The following is a 20,736-nucleotide window of genomic DNA, read 5'->3' on the forward strand; positions in this document are numbered from 1 at the left end:
CTGAATATATATTATTTATTTGTTAACCTCTAATATATATTGGAACAAGTAAAAGTTTTGGAAATTATTATTAGCACAATGTATTGTTCGTTCATATCTAATAGAAAATTAAAAAAACACATTCTTATTTGTTCCATAGAGTTGTAAATAGTAGATTTCAACCGCTTTAATGCTTTCATATATGTTTAGTTTGAGCGTATTATTCTTGATAGAACTATCCTATAAATACATGTATTCATAGGTATATCTCAATTTTTAAAATTTAAATTTTAAATTATATATATTTAATTTATTCGATTGTAAGACAGTGCATGGTTATTTTTAAGAAAAACAACGCCGTAGCTTACACATACCATGAAAGCCGCAAGCCAGAATCTTAAACTTGAGTTTCGCGTTCATAAGTTGTCATCCGTATTTAACCTATAAATGAATATTCACGAATGTGTGCACGAAAGATTTAAAACTACTTACCCCTGCCAGGTAATATATTTGTTTCAAATTTGAATATTTTGCAGTTTTTATTACTTGCTAAATCATATCAACTTTGTTTCATATGTCCAAATCACCTATATATTATGTTTCAAGTCTGTATACTTACAATACTCAGAATAGTTTCGTATTTTTTTTTCAAAAACAGATATACATAAAAAACAATGGGCGAGGTATCTTATATATATATATGTATATATGTGTGTGTGAGTGTGTGTGTGTGTGCGTATGTGTGTATATATATATGTATATATATATATATATGTATATCTATATATATATATATATTCGATATTTATTGGCCATACATATACATTTATTTACGCATATTAATATCTCTCGCTCTCTCTTTTTCTCTCTCTTTACGAATATATATCAATATATATATATATATGTGTGTGTGTGTGTGTGTGTGTGTGTGTGCGTGCGTGCGTATGTGTTTTTTGTGTGTGTGCGCGTGTGTGTATAAATTTGGAAAATATGGTAGTTAGGATACACAAAATTTTCCGCGTTTTTTCTTCGTGAGCATTCGTCAGTTTCTTGCATGGAATTCCTGTTTCTACATGTATTTATATATTTCAGTCCCACTGGATAATGTAGTAAGACAAATACTTTGTTATTTACACACGTATGCCCCCAATATATATATATATATATATATATATATATATATATATATATATATATATATATATATATATATTCTAGATTTTGACAAAAACATTAATATATTTATCTTGCGTCTCTCTCAGCCAATAGAATTGAAGAGTTATTACATTAACTTAGGGAAATTGAAATTTGTAAGCAGAAATGAATGTGAAACTGGAAGTAGATAGAAAATATTATCTGTCACCATACAGCGCATTCCATTCATCGCCTTCATCGCTGCGAGAGAATGCAAAGACTCAACTCACGATTTCTTTCCGCGATTCACGCAGACAACAACCTCTCCGGAATTCCTGCAGGGTTTATCCACATTCAGTATCTCGTAGACGTTTTATTTCTTTATTACCTGTTTTTTATTTTATTGGTTTCTCGTGCATCGCATCTATTATTCCCCAGAGCAAAGTCGGCTATAGGTAAATTAATTGTTGGGTAAGCAACTTCTGTTAGGGAAGACCAGACACATACACAGGCGCAATTATCATTATTTTTGCTTTTCATTTTCGGATATATTATCGAATGTTCATGGAATCTCACATCTGGTAACCGTTCTATGTTTTAGATATAAATGACATTTAAATTCATAAACACACGTATTGTATGTTAATATCTCATGTGTCTCTAATTAATGTTATCACGGTGGAACAAGGATCGTGGAAACAGAATTTAAAAATACACTAGATAATAGACCCACTGAACCAGGTAAATATCAAGATCCGCTTAAACGAACGATTAGAATACAATACAATAATATAATAAAATGAAAATACAATAATGAAAAATATATATACAATTTTAATACAAAGTTTGCTTTTTTCTTACTTTCCTTCTAAAAACTACATAATTATATGTCAGGTGAACTGTTAAGAAAAACAGTTTCTGAAACAAAACTGTGAAAATTATACAACCGGGAAGCACCTCTCCTTTAGAGATCATGGACAGGAAAAATCAATTGTACTAGCATTACAGATACCACACCGAAAAACACAAAACATACGATTCTTGATATTTCGTTCTTTAAAAATGAAACTTTCGATTCCCCGTTGTTTTTCGCCATATTTTAGTTCGACGTAGTATTTGTTTTCGCGTATACATTTTTTTTTATAATGTTCCATTTAAATATCATATTTGTTTGCCCAGCGTTGAAATTTCAAAATTGTATTTCCGTTAAGAGTTCAAAATTATTAAACTGTTACTGCAAAACACGTGGATATAATACTTGGTTATTTCAAATCCACCGAAATATATATAGGGATAATTCATCTATATGTCAATCTCAAGAATAAATAGTTGAAAGTAGGAATAGCACATCTATCGTTTTGCAGAAATGCATTATTTATATATGTATTTATTCTTTGCACGACTAATGAGAGTCATTCTAATTAGGCTGGATATGCCGATGTTGCATGTTGACTGTGCAGCAGTGCAATAGGAGTGGGGAGAAAGCAGATATGCTGCATTTTATTGCTGGCAAAAATGCATCGAGGATAGTTGGTACTGGGTAGAAAAATTATTTTCAGAGCCCAAAAGATCGCTAGTATTTTTTTTTTTTTGTAGTACCATTACACTCTTGGTAGCTCTTTGATAATGTACTAAAACCAGGAGTATTTTCTTTATAAGAGCCTCGGACATATATATATATATATATATATATATATATATATATATATATATATATATATATATATATATATATATATATATATATAAAACAAAAGAAATATTTTACGGCTTGACGTTATTTAACTTAAACTGACTTCCTGCAGTTAATCTTCTAGTTCATCATAGTTTAAAATAATGCTCCTAATAAGCCACAATCAATAGTACACTAGGTTTTTGGCAATGCAATATTACTTGTGAAATAGTCTATCTATTAATAGGGTACGTTTGTATTATATATTTTGTGTGTCACGCTTACATCCGATTGACTGTCGTTTAATTGTTATGGGTTTCGATTTCTTGTAATACATAATTTTTCCAATAATTCATCATGCGTTTTGGTTTCTGTTTGGATTATAACTCATGGCACTTTACTCATTTCGTTTTTTATAAATAATTTTACAAATAATTCTTTATAAGTTTTGGTCTCGATTTCCATTATTGCTGATGGCATTTAAGTCATCTATTTTTTTTATAAATAATTTACAAAGGATTCTTCACAAGATTTGGTTTTGATTTTGATTATAACCGTTGGCACTCCAGTAATCTATTCTTTTATAAATAATTTTATCGAGCATTTTTCACAAGTTTGGTGTCGGATTAGATTATAGCTAAATGAACTCAAGATTTATATATATTTTTTTACACGGTGGTAACCACTTATCAAGGTCCGGGAGCCACTCAGGGATAAGGGTTATTGCAAGTACAGTACAATATTGTGGAGATTTGATGAAGTGTTTACTTAAGGGTGCTCTTCTTTAGGAATTTGTTTACGTTGGACTTGAAGACATCCAAGTTGTAGTCCGGTGGGAAGCAGGCAGACGGAACAGAGTTCCACAGGCGTGCAGTTCTCAGAAAGAAGCTTTGTTCATGGAATCTACGTTTTGATTTAGGCACAAATAAAGAGTGGGGGGAGATTTCCACAGTGGATTCAGCTAGACGGGTATTTTTCGTGAAAGATTGGTGAGGGAGGACCAGAGATTGGAGTTCAGACGAGCACCTGTCATGGAAATAACGATAAAACAAGGATAGGCTCGCAACGTCTCTTCTGTAGGAGAGATGATGCAGGATATAGAAAAGGGCATCCCCCACTAAGCCACGAAGTGTATTTTGTACTCTGTAAATGCATGATAGACCGTTTTTAGCAGCTCCTGCCAAGATATGGCAGCCGTATTCCATCCTTGGAGTACTTGGCTTTTATATAGATAGAGAATTGCATCAGTAGTGAGATATCTTCTGGAGCGGTAGAAGGATGCCACCATCTTTCCAGCGACCTTGGCAACAGACTTGATGTTCGTGTTCCATTTCAGATCAGGAGTAAAGGACAAACCTAGAAGCTTGTCAAAACACGGGGCTTCTCCTAGAAGAGATCCATCCATTTCAATTGATGCCAGATGGGGATCAGAGCGTTGATGATGTAAAGATAGTTGTTTGGTTTTAGATGCATTAAAGGTAACCAGCCACGCCTTCCCCCACTGAACCACGCGCTCGAGCTCAGAGGAGAGAGAATCAGAGAGAACTTTGTCATTTACAGCCTTTGATGTGTTGCAGTAGATGGTCGTGTAATTAGCATAGATGTCAACGAATGATTAAAGTATGTGTTTGTTTATATGTATATATATATATATGTATATGTATATGTATATGTATATATATATATATATATATATATATATATTATTATTATTATTATTATTACATATTCCCCCCAAACAAGGCAAACTTACACTTTAGTGTAGGGGGCTTCTATCAGGGCTAACACCTACTGGGGTACTATGTAGGGATTTGGGCAGCAAGATGTCGGTTCACGTTACACTTGAACTTCTGCACGTCAGTACTGTTGGGGAAGCAGGGACCTGGAATGGAATTCCAAAGTCTAGAGGTTCTGGGGAAGAAACTATTGGAGTAGAAATTTTTTTTTTTACATCTAGGGATCTCTACAGTGTGGGGTGGGATTTAGCAACCTGTCGGGTTTGCCGATGGTGCTCACGTCGTGGGGGCACAAGTGAGTGCAGTTCGTCAGAGCATTCACCATTAAAATACTTGTAGAACAGGCAGAGGGATGCAACATTTCGTCGATGGGACAGAAACTGAAGCTTAGATGCCAGTTCAGGGCCTATCAGGTTTGCTACTCTCTTTGAACCTTGTCAAGGAGCGAGAGACTAGTAGCAGATGCACCAGCCCAAATGTGGCAGCAATACTCCATACATGGGCGAATGGTGGCCTTATAGATTTACAGGATACCTTCGGGTGTTACTAGTTGTCTAGCACGGTAGAGAGAGCCCACCTTTCTTGCAGCGGCGCTGGCAATGCCTTCAATGTAATTGTTACAACTCATGTTTTCTGTGAACGTTAGGCCAAAGAGTTTTAAAGATGTACTCTCAGATAAAGAGTCGTTGGCCATTGCTATAGGTGGTAGAGAGGGGTTCTTGTGATTATTGAATTAAACTAGTTTAGTCTTGGCGGCATTCCATCCATTTTTGTCCCCATTCCACTACAGATTGGAGGTCTTCCTCTAGTGTTTCTGCCATTTCTTTAGAAATGTGTTCATTCGTCTTCCTGTCGTGTCTGCCATAGAGTGTAGTCTCATCAGCATATATACCCATCTCAGAGGCAATTTCGTCGGGGAGGTCATTTATGAATATCAGGAACAATAGAGGTCCAAGGATAGAACCCTGGGACACCCCGCATTTATATCAAATTGTTTAGATGTACGACCCTCGAGGACAACCTGGATTTTTCTCTTATCTAAGAAGGATTTAATTATGTTAAGTATTCTACCAGCGATACCGTATGATCTAATTTTCCTGAGGAGACCCTCATGCCATACCCTGTCAAAAGCCTTAGATATATCTAGAGCTACCGCTCTGCCCTCCCCCGTTTTGTCCAGTGAATGGTATATACGTTCAGAGACAACAGTTAGGATGTCTGCTGTGGAACGGGCTTGTCTAAATCCATGTTGTTGGTCAGTCACAAGTTTAGGATATGTAAGGTGATGGACTAGAGCATGGTTAATTAAGGTCTCAAATATTTTGGCAAAAAGTGGGAGAAGGCTAATGGGGCGATAATTTGATGGGTCAGTCCTTTCGCCAGAATTCTTGAATACTGGTACAACAGAAGCAGTTTTCCAACAACCCGGAAAGCAAGCTTCATTAAGGCCTTTGTTGTAGAGTTTGGAGAGAACTGGAGCTACTTCGCCTGAGCACTTTTTTAATAGCACAGCTGGGATTAGATCGGGTCCACATGCTTTTGAAGTGTCAAGGTTTTTTATGATATATATATATATATATATATATATATATATGTGTGTGTGTGTGTGTGTGTTTGTGTATGTGCGTGTGTCTGAATGTGCATACATATAATTTTTTATAAGTTTTGGTTTCGTTTTCGATTCAAGCTCATGCACCCATGTCATATATATTAAATCTGCAAGAATTAAAATATCATATTAAAGCGCACTTAATGTTCGGCCTTCCATGGGCGTCGCTGCTAGGTTAGATAAATACGTTTGTTGTTTTTACAAAAGAGCTACAATAATATCAGGGCGTTTCAATTTACGCTGAACACCTACGGAATCTCAAAATGAATCATTACATAGGAATGAGTCCTCGGTAGAAGCGCCACAGGACCTGCTAGCAAATGCGAAATACAAAATCAGTACTTATAGCTTATTAAATATAAATTCTCACATTAATTGATTTTGGTAAGAAACTTGTAAAATTTGGATGGATAATATATACAGGGAAGGTGTTGATTTTGGATTCACCTCCATAATAGTTTATATGATTGTATTTTGTAAAGTCCATAAGGTTAAATTACTTCTTTAGAGAAGATTGTTTTGCTAGGATTTTCGTGTTTCTTGTTTGTTTCGTCGCGTCTCGTTTTTATTATCTAGAATACTAGATATATTATATGAGTAACATTTTATATTTTAACAATTTTGAGAGAATGCAATGGAAGGACCCTGGGCAGCAAATCAGTCATGATTTTCTCATAGCAATAATGTAGATGGGGAAACCAGTTCAGATATTCTAAATATTATTTTTCTGTTCTTTACCACGCGTAGTTATTGAATATTAACTAGAGACAACTATTGGCTAGTTTTAAATACTTATCATTGACTCAGAATTTTATTCGGAAAAATACACATGTCCACTAAAGGTAGAAATGCAATTACACAAATAACAGCCAAAATGTGCCCAAACAGAATTATAATTTTCTCGTATGATGAGTAGCATTCCTACCAGCACGGTATTGGAGGAAATGTCAAAAGTTATCACAATGGGGGTCAACCTTACAAGATTGCCTGAAACGACCTCTGGATTCTTGTTGTTTGCGATGAAGAAGATGGATGATTTTATGTGTCAGGCCCTGGCCTTAAAAGATTCAGCCAAAGAATTCCGGTCTACTGCGTGCAGGGGATAAGGAATATTTAACTGTCTTTCTGAATAAGCAATTAAATATTAACGATTTGGTGTCAAAACTGTTGGAGGGGTCGCTGGCTCTAGAAAAATGCGTTCGGGATGATAAAAGGGATTGAAGATTAGAATTTTATTGCGTGGGTCGTGAATCCATTGTTCATTGTCTCTTTTTTCTTTAAGGCAATGAAAATGAAAGACTTATTGTGGTATCAAACAGACGGCCTTCGAGTTATATTTCATTGTAAGGAAGTAGTGGGTCGTGATTAAATACATACAAAGTTACTGTCTCTCCCAGACCCCACGCAGTTTTATGGAGTGGCCGTTCGAAACAAGGTCAAGTTCGACTCGCCGTGCAAAAAGTCATTTAATCATCGTCGAATATTAAGTAATAAAGGTTCGATTCGTTATCGTTCTGCGGAGATTTCGTTTGGGACAGAGAATAGGCTGTAGAGATGGCACCCGTTGCCTTTACCAAATTAGGATTCATAAATCTATGAATACTTTTAAAATGTTTGCCGGAATGTGTAATTTTCTGAGATTACATTGTTAATTTAGTGATCTCTCGTTTTGCTTTGGAAGGTAGATTTTATTCATATATTAAATGACTTGTAGAAAAATATGTCACTTGATTATTCGCAATAATTCTGTATAAGCTATTAGTATTATACAGACGAGACGGGAGCGCCCAGTCTCGCCCGGCTTTGCATGGTTGCCCGGTCGTAAAATAGGTTTAAATATGATATTTTAACTTGTCCAGATTCCGTATATATTATTATAGGGTCGTGATTTCCAAGCTAAATAAAAATCCTATTCCGGTGTAATAAGCTAGAATCGAAACTGAAGCATTCAAAGCTGGTGGCGTTACCTCTGTACCAAAATGGCACACATATAACTGATTAAAAATAAACTTAAAAATACACTAAGATGAATGGAAACAATGTGTAACGATTTGCTTCAATTTTGATCCCGCTTTACCCATTTAAAATTATTTTAACCGGCTAAAGACGCATTAAAAACGGTCCATGAAAAATCCAATAATTAAAGGCCTCTAGGGTTGCTTTTCGAAGTTTCATTTCGAGAGAAATAAAGTGCGAATATATAGAGACAGACAGACAGACAGGCAGGTATAGGGCTTTTTTATATTAGACAAGCGGGTGTGGCGCCAAGCATTGCCCGGTCTTAAAACACGCCTGAATATGAAAATTATTTAGTCCAAATTTCGTATATATTATCATAAAATTTGGGTTTCAAAAGTAAACCCAAATATGTCGTTGCCATTAGGTACAATCGGAACCGAAGTGAAACTATTATTCTATACTGGTAACATTTCCACTGTATCAACGCGACACACACATGATCTGACTTAAAATAAAAAAAGTAAAAAATAAACTAATATGAATGTTCAAAATATATTGTGATTTTTCAATTTTGACCCATTTTGACCCCTTAGAAACTATTTTAATCGGCTAAAGACCCACTTATTTGTGACCCCTAAATTCATACATGCACATGTATGCAACACCAATTACGTTTTTGCAGCGTGGCATCTCTCTTTCACACTCACACACATATATCTATCTATCTATCTATCTATCTATCTATCTATATATATATGTATATATATATATATATATATATATATATATATATATATATATATATATATATATATATACGTAGAAAAATGCGAGCATGAAAAGTAATATGGCTTAGCTTAAATTTAGAAAAGTTAAATGACTATTTGTTTAAACTGGAAAAGAAAAAGACAAGATATACTGGCAAAAATGCTATAAATTTATAAATTACAATATTGCAGCATTAAGATTTTTTTCAGTTCAATTTAACATTGTGTAAACATTTTTATGCTGCACTATTTTAAGATATGGATTTAGTATATATTTATCAGACTATTTTGTTTTTTCCCCATCCAGTTTTCACAACTAGTCTTTTATATTTCTAAACTTAATCTTAAAAATATTACTTTGTACGCTCTCATTTGTCTATTCAATTCATGTTTTTCCAGGCATTGTTTTGAAATAATATTTTCTATTTTGCTATCAACATTGTCAACAAATCATATAATATTATAAACTTCTTAAATGAACTAAATAAAACAATTAAATAAAAGATGTAATTACGTAAATACTTAGAGAACAGGGACAACAAAGAGAGAAACATAATTTACATGCGACGTCAGAAGCAGACCATCATCAGCCTGGCACGGTAAAGATAATCACTTTTATTTTTCGATCTCTATAATCTAAATAAGATTGTATGTGAGCGACATTCCTGCTATGATGTATGAATATGTCAACGACGAAAAAGTTGCTATAATAACCAACACCCAGTCAGAACAAATCGTTTCTAAACGTCAATGTTTAAAAAGTTGCTGTGATAATCTACAATCAATCAAAATAAAATGTCTCTCGCCGTCTTTACTAATACTGCCGATTTTAAACACCAGTAATTTTATTATAACTTTTGTTTTAATGAACGAAAATTGAAAATAGCTGAAAACGTGACCTATGAACTGTAAAATTTGTTTGAAATTTAGTGGGCGGTGAAGTTTAGGGCAGTTCTAAACGAGTAAAACTTATAGTTAAACCAAATATTCAAACACTACCGTGTTTAGGTGATATAGTCCTCTAAAAATGTTTTTGTGCATTGATATTTAAGTTAGAAAACAAATGTCTACTAATTTAAGAAGAAAATACAACGTTGTTATGTATGTGTCGTGGAACTGCATTCATCTGCAAGATCTAGTTAAGTTGCATATTCTTTTAAACATTTATTTTAGTCAATTGCCTATTATGTTTTTTGCGTTAATTTATGGCAGGATAATCTATAATAATATATAATAATAATGGGTCAGTATGTTATATTAGCTATAGAATTAATGTATGAGCCTGTGTCGTAAAGAAAATAGTTTTTCTGACATAACAAAATAATTTCATTGAAAGTATATCAAAAGAATATAGATATATTTCAATGAGTAGTCCTGTTTATAATTGTTTTTTTTAAGAAAAACTTACAACTATGTAATTATAAGTGGTTAGCCATACTTATATGTAAATGTGCGCTGAACAGATACCATAATACTTAAAGTTACATTCACATTTTAATATGTTTTTTGATTTAAACGCGAAAAAAACAATTGGGACGTCGAAAATGTACACAGTAAAACAATACGTTTTATTGTCGCGTTGCTTATTTATTTGTAACGTAAATTTAAAAAAACGCATATCCTCGGGGTTATTTTTATGTAGGTAGTGTAGGAGAAAATGTATTAATGGTTTTTAAGAAAGGTATATTAAAAAAATGAAGAATACATTTTAAAAAATTAAGGCGGTGACTAAATCCCTGTTATAAAATGCTCTTATGGTTGTCATCGGGTTAAAGTTGATTTATTTCGAAGAAAATTGCGCTGGAATAACTTAAACGTTTTACGCAAATGAACGATTTAAAAATGCAGACATTATTAACAATTGTTTAACTGTTCCTCTGACCTTTGCCTGGCGGTAATCGCGACGGGATAGAAAAGCTGAATGTCATGACTGCATCCACTGCAATCACTGCTTTCCGTTGTCGTTGTCGTCTCACAACGTTTTAGCCACATATGCCTCTGGCCGGTTTTGAGTAGGATTGAAACCGTTATCCTCAGACAATTCTCGCCTGGAATGGTAGATATTCAACGTCTCTATCAAATGCGTCACGGGCCCGAAGGACGATCAAGGCTGAATATTTGGTCTTATAAATTCATATTTATTTAATATCTGATCTTTAATGGTCGGGCCCGTACCGAATGGTGTATATTATTCAATTGGAATTCATTATTGAGGTGAGTATTATGTATACATTTATTTATTGCGGACTATTATCCTCATATTTTCTTAATGTTTCTTGATGTTTGAATCTCTACCATTCCAGTTGAGAATTGTCTGAAGGTATCGGTTTCAATCCTACCCAAAGCCAGCCAGAGGCTTACTTTGCCCAAACGTGGTTAGACGACAACTATGGAAGGCAGTAATTGCAATGGATGCAGCCAGGAGATTCCTATCCTGTCGCGGTTACAGCCTGACGAAGGCCAGAGGAATAGTTGACCGAATCGTCGTGGAACAACAAAGAAATGATGGGGATAATAGTCCGCAATAAATAAAATTAATAAATAATACTCATCACAATAATACATTCCAAAAAATATAGAGAAGAATTTGCTTAACAATATTTATATGAAATGGCGTGATAATAAATAATATAAAATTAAAATGGTTTCAATTAAATTCATGCAGCAACTTTAATAATAAAGTCTCTCCGAATCAAAACTAGTTTATGAAAATTCATTTGGTATTATGAATGTTTGGTTCAGTTGAACATATACAATGTGTCATATATTTTTTGCTGCAACGCGTCATCCTTATATTCGTTAAAATGGAACATAGAGTAACTAAAGTATTTTGGTTCTATACAGATCATTTTTTAAATGAATAAATATGGTAAAAAGAAATTCTTACCAGCGCAGGTAATAATGATTAGCATTATTTCAAACAATCAGTCTTCAGCGCTAATATTATAATCCTGCAAAGAATGTGGTTTCAAATTAGAACGCGGAAGACATATTAAGTTTCGTTATTTAATAATTACATATATTGCATACTCACCTGGGTTCCCGATGTTGCCAAGGGGTTAGGGTGTTCGAGTTGAGCAATAAAAACAAATGAGCAGTCAGGCAGGCAGGCAGGCTCGAACCCGTTCCATGAAGGGGGCAAAGAACGTGAAAAAAGTGACCTATTTTCTTTTGCGCCCGTCGCCAAAACGATGATTTAAACGAATGTTTAAATTAAGGCTAGTCAATTGAAAAGGGGGTATTATTTTCGAAAATATCTGCGAAAAAAGGGACCACTCCCTGTAGAAGAGGGTCCATTTGAAGGTGAGGGAATTAATGTTTTAAGCAACTTGTTCTATATTTGTCGTCCGAAGGGTCGAGCTAAAAAACGATTTCAATCTCGTAGAAATCGGTCGCATCTCTCGAAAGTTTTAGGTAGACATACGAACATGTATATTTTTAAACAGACAAGTGAGATGTATGTAAGTGAAGACTGTCAATATTGTATTTGTATTCCCCGAATCCCATTTTGAATTAGACAGATCTTAGTGCCCATTCAATATGATTAAGTATCAAAAGAATTTGATAACTAAATTTAATCACTAAAGCAAAATACTAACATCCTCGACTATAAATAAATATAATAAAAAACTGACAGTGAGTGTGCTGGATATAACAGAGAATCAGCGTCAGTAAACACACTACACATATTTTCATCATCAAACGTGTTAAAACGATGTGAATGAAGACAAAAAGGGAGTAATATAGGGCGGACGTTGAACAAGCTTATGTAAAATATTACATTTTACTTTGGAAAATGAACACTCTTGAATATTTATTACCGCGTTTTCTAATATAATGCCGGACTCTCCAGATCCCAACAAATATAAATAAGGAGGTAACATATATGTCCATAGCAGGGATTATAAAAGCAAATACTCACGTGTAGAAGGAATAGTTAATAATTCAAAGGTATGTGAACTACTGAAAAAAATGCATGATAACGATTCTATGTAGATTTAATGCTAAGGATTTCGTAAAGGGGGAAATGTATTGTTGACAGAATATACGTGACAGTTCTTATTCAATTGGTTGATGAAAAATTACCTTAAACTATATATATATATATATATATATATATATATATATATATATATATATATATATATACATGCGTGTGTGTGCGTGTGTGTGTGGGTGTGGGTGTGTCTGTGGATATATATGCATAGACAAATAAAAGTTTCGTATGTCGTCATAAGTTTTCCTATAATGCTTGCTAATAATCACTCTTAACAAGCGACAGTCATCTCAGTGGCAGTTCAGCCCGATTTGTATTGTCACATGCCAATTGTAATCTATTCCCGCTTCAACAGACGACTGCGGCGCGTTGCTTCTCCATTTGCAAGTTCAACATAACAGAGCGTTTCTATTCGTGTAACGTAATTCCATCCGTTGTCTGTTTCAGCGATCTCGCCACTAGACCACTAAGATACAGTTGGCATTTTTTCAGTATAAAATGTAATCGAAAACGGTAGCTGCTTCTGAATACATGGAAAATTATGGAAATTTAAAATCGATGATTTGATGTGAATATTGAGATCAGAGTTACCTCAGATTTATATATATATATATATATATATTATTATTATTTTGTAAGAGGATGTATTTCAACGCTACATGTGTTAGTGAAAGCGGCATCAGCATAATTTTATAAAACACTATATATTACTATAATATACATTGATACTTTATGATTGAACATTTCTATATGCCTTGTTGTCCTATGAACTGATATGTTGCTGAATTATTTATATGGCGAGCACAGAAATGGAGGTGCGATTTCTTATATATATATATATATATATATATATATATATATATACATATATATATATATATATATATATATATATATATATATATATAAGAAATCAGACTTCTATTTCTGTGCTCGCCATATAAATAATAATAACATAGTCTTATTAATTATTTTATTTATTATTTCCTTTGTTACAATCGGGTTTCAAGCATTAATATATCGGTGACATTAAATTTTCAAAAAATATATACTAACGCTAAATGGGTTATGCTATTGTGTTTTCCAAGTGTTTCTTTTAATAGGTCTACTAGGTCACAAATCCGTTCTATACAACTGCTTTAAATCAAACATTACTCATCTGAATTAGCTACAGCTTACATTTCTATACTGTTTCTAAACGTCTCTTTTTCAATTAGTTTGAGAAAAATGTTTCGGTCGGAATTTTTTATTTTGATTTCAAATGATGTATTTTCAAATAAGTTCTGGGTATAATACCTTTATTTTATATATGATTTTAAGAACCGATTTTCGCTCTATCTAATCATTTAAATTACAATCGTTTTTACACAATTATATCTACTCTTTAGAAGGTGATTATAGAAAAAAATCGCTCAGTTTTCTTATCTCTATCTCTCTAGGACGAAACGCTGCTGAACAGCGCGCAATATCAACTAAGCATTTGCCCCAGAATCGATCACTGAACGTACAAGAAAAGGGTTGTTTAAAAAATTTCGTGGTCGCGACCGGAGTCTTCAAGATGATCAGCGTAAGGACCAGCCATCGGATGTTGTCAACCATAAATTAAGATCATTAGGCGAATCTAAAACACGCACAAATGTTAAATAACTGTCTTATTAATTAGACGTAATGTATACAATGATCTCCACCCAATAGAAAGATAGTGGAAAGGTAAAATAACTTCCTCATTTTTTGCCTTGTGTATTCAACGACAACCTAAGCAAACGAAAAAACGACCCGTTTCTCGACCAGGTTGTGATTTGCGATGGAAAGTGTTTATTTACAACCGTTAACGCTCAGCTCAGTTGCTAGACACCGATGAAGATCCTTAACACTTATACGCGAGGAACTAAAAACGCAGAGGGTTTGCTCGTATGTACCAGTCCGCAAATAAATTATTGTCACTAACTATTTGACAACATGGTTATCAAGACAGTTCTGCACCCTACCCATAGTCAAGACTTTTCATCCTCTGACTTTCAATAAATCCTACAGGTCAAGGAAAACCTGAAAGGAAGACGTTAAGAGAAAATTTTCATAAAAAAATCCTGCGACGAGTGTCATTTATACGCTCACACAAGAGGATTTCCATGAGACCTTCCAGAAGTTGTTTGAACGGTAAAACAAGTGCATTGAAACCGGAAGATATGACTTTGAAGGGGGACTAGAATTTCAAATGTGTACTATCAATAAACGTGCCAATAAGAAAAGAGCGTTCAAATCTTATTGGCGGTACTTCATATCATTGTCATTATATACTTCACAAATCTCTTTGAAAATTCTAGAAGTAGATTTATCTGCTTGGAAAAAATCATGTCTATAAAGCCCATGAAATTTGCAGAAATCAATTTTATTGTAATAAGGAGAATATGTAACTATCTTATAAAAAAATCTAAGCATTGCGAAAGTATTTGCATGACACATCCTAAGATTCATCATTTTAACATTATTCGAATTATTTTCTGGTTTCTTCTTTAGCTACTGCTGTTTTGGGACCTTGACCTATATTTGAATCCAGTCAAAATCCGTCTGAGCCTTTCAAAAATCTCGTTGATATATCTCTCATTTCTCTTTTTTCTCTTTTTCTTCCTCTCTTTGTTGCGCCCTCTCTTTTTTTTCTTTTCTTTTTTTTCTTCGTCCCTTCCTATTTTTATTCTCCTACTACCAACTTTTCCCTTAACACGGAAATTTTAGAATAAAGACTAGACTACTCGTGACCCGTTGGGTCAGTATGTTATATTAGCTATGGAATTCATGTATGCCGTGACGTAAAGAAAATAGTTTTTTTTTTCTTTTTACATAACAGATACCTTTCTATGAAAGTATATTAAAATGAAAAAAAGAATATAGATAGATTTCTATGAGTCTTTCTTTTTATTATAATTTATTATTTTTGAAAAAAAAAAACAGTATAGTTACTGAATTATAAGTGGTTGGTCATACTTATAGGTAAATGTGCACTGAACAGATACCATAATACTTATTTTAGTTAAATTCAAATTTTGATATATCTGCTTTTTTTACCTAGTTCATTTCTGTATTATGTTTAAGTTATTTTAAACCCTACTCATCCCATTTTAAATAATAATTTCAAAATAATAACGTTAATATTTAAGCGTCCCAATTGCTGTTTTGTTTTTTGTTTATTTTACGTCCCACTCTTCACATGTTAAATAATAATTTCGAAATATCAACGTTAATATTTCAGCGTACCAATTGTTCTTTTGTTTTTGTTTTTAGCGTTTAGATTATCCAAATAAACAATTGTTAATACTGTGTTTTTTGTTTTTCTTTACATCGTTCATTTCTGTATTACGTTTAAGTTACTGTAAACTCCACTCTTCCTTCATTAAATAATAATTTCGAAATAATAACATTAATATTTTAGTATGCAAGCCATGCGCGCATGCGCAACCGGATGTCGTAAACCGGAAAGTGGGTTACATACATTGTTACAAGATCATTTGAGTTTTATAATTATATAGATTTAAGTTGATACCGTTTAGTCATAATAAGTTTTAATCATGCTCACTTTTATGCTTTATAAATATGTTTAATAAATATAATTTTAATCACAAAAGCTGGATCTAATATTTTATCACTAGTTTGCTTTGCTTTGAAAAACAATTATTTTCTTTTGTTTTATTTTACATGCCTGTGATTTATTCACAAATTGATTTATAACTTGGATTAGATTATGAAACTTGTATATGAATAAACGATTAAAAATATATGTTAATTATAAATAACATCTTCACCGGACTGATATAATCAAATATTTGCCGGATATCTCCTCCAATTAAAAGAGAAACCAAGGAAGCATGTCTACATCGGAGTGTTACCTAGTGCCTTGAAAGAATTACAATACGCGGTGCATATTTTTACCTCCCTGCTACAAAAAAACTCTCACTTCAGGATTCACGATACAAATTGGATCTGAAGTTCAATATCCAGCATGTACCATACAAATTGGATCTGAAGTTCAATATTCTTTTTTTCATTCGGCACCAGTCTCTATTTTCTTTTATCAATAAATTAAAAATATATTATTATTATTTCGGTATTTATTATCTTTTGCAAATAGTGTGCAATCCATTTATTTGCTAATATTTCCTTCTGAGGACATGAATAAACATCAAAAACTCATGGTTTAAGGAAATATACTCATTAAATGTATTCTTTGTTTAGCATACAGTAACAATTCTAGATTTTAAATTTAACCGATTCGAATCATAAAATTTAAATTCATAAATTATGATTTATTTGCTCTATCTAATGTATGGAACAATTTTCATTACGCTGAGATTGTATTATATAAAATATTACATCCAATAATATTTTGTAAGACCGATAATAAACGGATTTGCATACTGGTAAATTTATTCCATTTTATTATTCTTAAGTATATTTTGCATAGCTTGCTATAATAACAATAGGTAATATTCCTATTAATCTATCTGTCTATCTATCTATCTATCTATCTATCTATATATATTTATATATATATGTATATATATATATATATATATATATATTTAAAAAATCAAGATAATAAAATGAAAAAATAAGATAATCATATTACTCATTTTATATTCGTAACAATTATATGTTGACCATTCTGACAATTTCAAACATTATGTTATACAAAAATATTTCATAAACAGCTTCAGCCTCTTCTCAGACGGCGAAATACACTATTTTTACATATATTACCATATTTTTCATCCCTATTAACAGACGAAGCACCCAACTCTCCTTAGGTGTTGTATATTTTTCGCTATCAATGGAACTTGTAAATCGCACTCTTTTCGTATTTTTTACCTTTTCAATCATATTGCAACCAATTACCTATCTTAATACTACACTAAGCATTTTGTGTGTTTTATATAGGTAATTATTTTTTTATTTACAGGTATTTAGTTAACTTATTTATTTTCGAAACCTAAACTACACCTTCGAATTCTAGTTTTAATTTATATTTCCCAACTATATCGTTTATTATCAGTTTTGTTTACATCCACAATTTCGACATTGATTTTGCTCAAATTGATTTGGAAAAAAATTGTTATTAAAAGGTTAATTATTTTCTAATACTTTATTTAAGCCTTTTATTTTTGGGTTCAATTTTTTTTTCAATTCTGAAACCCTTCAGAAGATTCATATGTTCAATTCTATTTTTAGGGACTGTAAGTGTAGTGGGCAAAGCTTAATTTTAATTTTGTACATTTTGTAGAAATGTATACCCCTGTTTTATTGTGTAGCCTTTCCATACGTATCTGTATCCAGTGTGGCAACGCAGTTCTTATTCTTTTCGCTGAGTTTTGATTTCTTTAATATATTATAATTTTTGGTTGAAAAGATTAATTATATATATATATATATATATATATATATATAGAGAGAGAGAGAGAGAGAGAGAGAGAGAGAGTGAGAGAGAGGGAGTGAGAGAGATTCCAGCTAATATACCCTCGCTTCGCTGGATTTTGCTGTGCGCTCAGGTAATGGATTCGGACGTACATTTTCAGTAGGTTGATGTTGTAAGGTAACTATTGCTTAAAATGTTTAAATTTTATATAACTAACTTCTGATGTGACTGAAATTTAATTACGAACTTCAAAGCAAATGTGTTATATAAAAAATGGGTTATATAAAAAATAAAAAAAATGTGTTATATAAAAAATAAAACTGATATTGTTAGCCAGATGAATTGAAACAATTACAAAGCATAACAATGATTAACATTGTGAGTATCACAAAAAAAATTTTCATCAAATGTATTGCCGAAAACCCCCAGGTTCATGCAGGATTTTCCTGTGCGCTTGGGTGCCGCTTCGCGAACCCCCATTACTATGAGTGAGTATTGTAAGAGCAACTATTGGTTCATTTATTTAAGATTTTTACCTCGTAAAGTGACTTAAATCACACACTGAACTTTCAATCACATAGGTTATATATAAGTTGGCACTTATATTCTTACATATGAAAATAGAAACAATTATATTTTTAGGCAGAAAAATTGAAACAAAGAGGGGTTAATGTTTGTTTATGAAAACTAACCCATGTATATAAAAAATAAGGTTATTTTTTATATCACAACGCCATTTAAAAAAAAATAATTGCTTAAATTTAATCTGACACATTCAATGCTTGAAAATTTACACAATTATGTTCATATCTTGATACTAACAAAGAACAGCAACCTGAGCGAGCAACAACCGTAAGTAATAACACCCACTGCGTTTGAACTTCCAATGCAAGGTGCTATCCATACATCATCATTTTCTTTTCCGTCAATTTGTTCCCCACGTTTTGAAAGAAAGTATACCTATTATGCCTCATCTTATCCACATTTTTTTCTTTATAATTGGATTTGTCGGTTAACTGCTCAATCAGTCCCTTGCAGCTGCAAATTTCTACATTAATGTGAGCGTTGAACTCCTGGGAGAGGACCCTATTTTACGAAGCAATCAACTGGTTAGTAATTTTTAGATAAAGATTCCGACCATTTCCCCTCATTCCTATTGTACCAGTCTCCAACTTCTTGCGTTGTTCGCATGTACTCGAAATAGGTGTCTTGGCCTAGCTTGGTACACTGAAGAAATTCTTTAAGGTCATTTTAGAACATTTGTTTGCGAGCATATATTGCCAACTTGGACTCAATGGTTAACAAGCTCCGTGCATCATATGTGCCACCACATTTGTCAAGGTCTCCGTTTTTGTCAGAGATCCCTGCATATTTAAAGGTCCATTTGTTTTGGTTAAAATTTGTCTTGTGGAGTCTATAGGTTGAGGATAGATGCATAATATTCAATGATGCACCGGAAAGCACTCAACCTGCCAAATCTTCCATTAGCTTTATTAGCATTTGCATAGATACCCTACCAACACATTCCGGACAATCCTGTTGTTCTTGACATTGAGGAAATTCATTCGATTTCTCTCAACTTTGGATTCCTCGTAACGGGTATGAATAGGTCGGCTTCTCACTATTCGCCGAACTTTAAACCATGGCATCCCTTTGGCACTCAAATATGCATCGAGGGCCTCCCATGTAAGTTTCCGGATATACCTCTCGTTTATCAATATGTTCTGGTTTACCATCCTCCTTAAGTATTGAATCCCTCAAGTTGACATAATTGTCAGCTTTAAAGGTACGTTGCTCCAGCCTCAGGAATTGTAATCAATCTGTTTTAATCTTGCAGTACATATCTCCCAACCATTGTTGTACCGAAGAACATACTTTGAAGGTTGAGCCATCAAATGGTAGTAAATCAACTGTTGTTTTGTAACTTTTCATTTATTGGATGCCTGCATTTATATGTCCTAAGATAAAAAAAAACAAACAAAAAAGTTCATTAACGTGTGCATTAAAGTATTGTAGAGAACATATAGTTCGGAGATCCTTTTTAATGTCTTACTTTTAAAACGTAAATCTGTCAGTCCTTTCTTCATTAATATTCCAACTTCATATATAATTGTAGGGCGATTAAATCGTTTGTTTTCTTTATGCGTCTTGTTCTTCCCTCATAACATCGTTGTATTCTTCCAAGTGTTCTTCTTCAATCCTCATCCTTGTTGTTTTTCTTGTCAATTTAGGCTGTTTTTCTCATGTAAAAATTCAGTCCACTTTCGGGGAATGTTTTGAGTAAGTCATCGTCACGTCCTCGACAATGAAGTTTCTCTTTCAGACTGTCCAAGAAATAAATTTGAATACACTTTGCTGCTCAATTTATAAATAGCAAAATACTCCAAATCTTGTGGCAAACCTGGCCTTGAATTCTTAATAATGGTTCCATCCATGTACTGCCGCATTTTCCTAAAAATTGAAGTCATTGCAAAACGGT

This window comes from Euprymna scolopes, chromosome 2, assembly GCF_053919585.1.
Source record: "Euprymna scolopes isolate OS-2025 chromosome 2, ASM5391958v1, whole genome shotgun sequence".
In the NCBI taxonomy this organism is placed as follows: Eukaryota; Metazoa; Mollusca; class Cephalopoda; order Sepiida; family Sepiolidae; genus Euprymna; species Euprymna scolopes.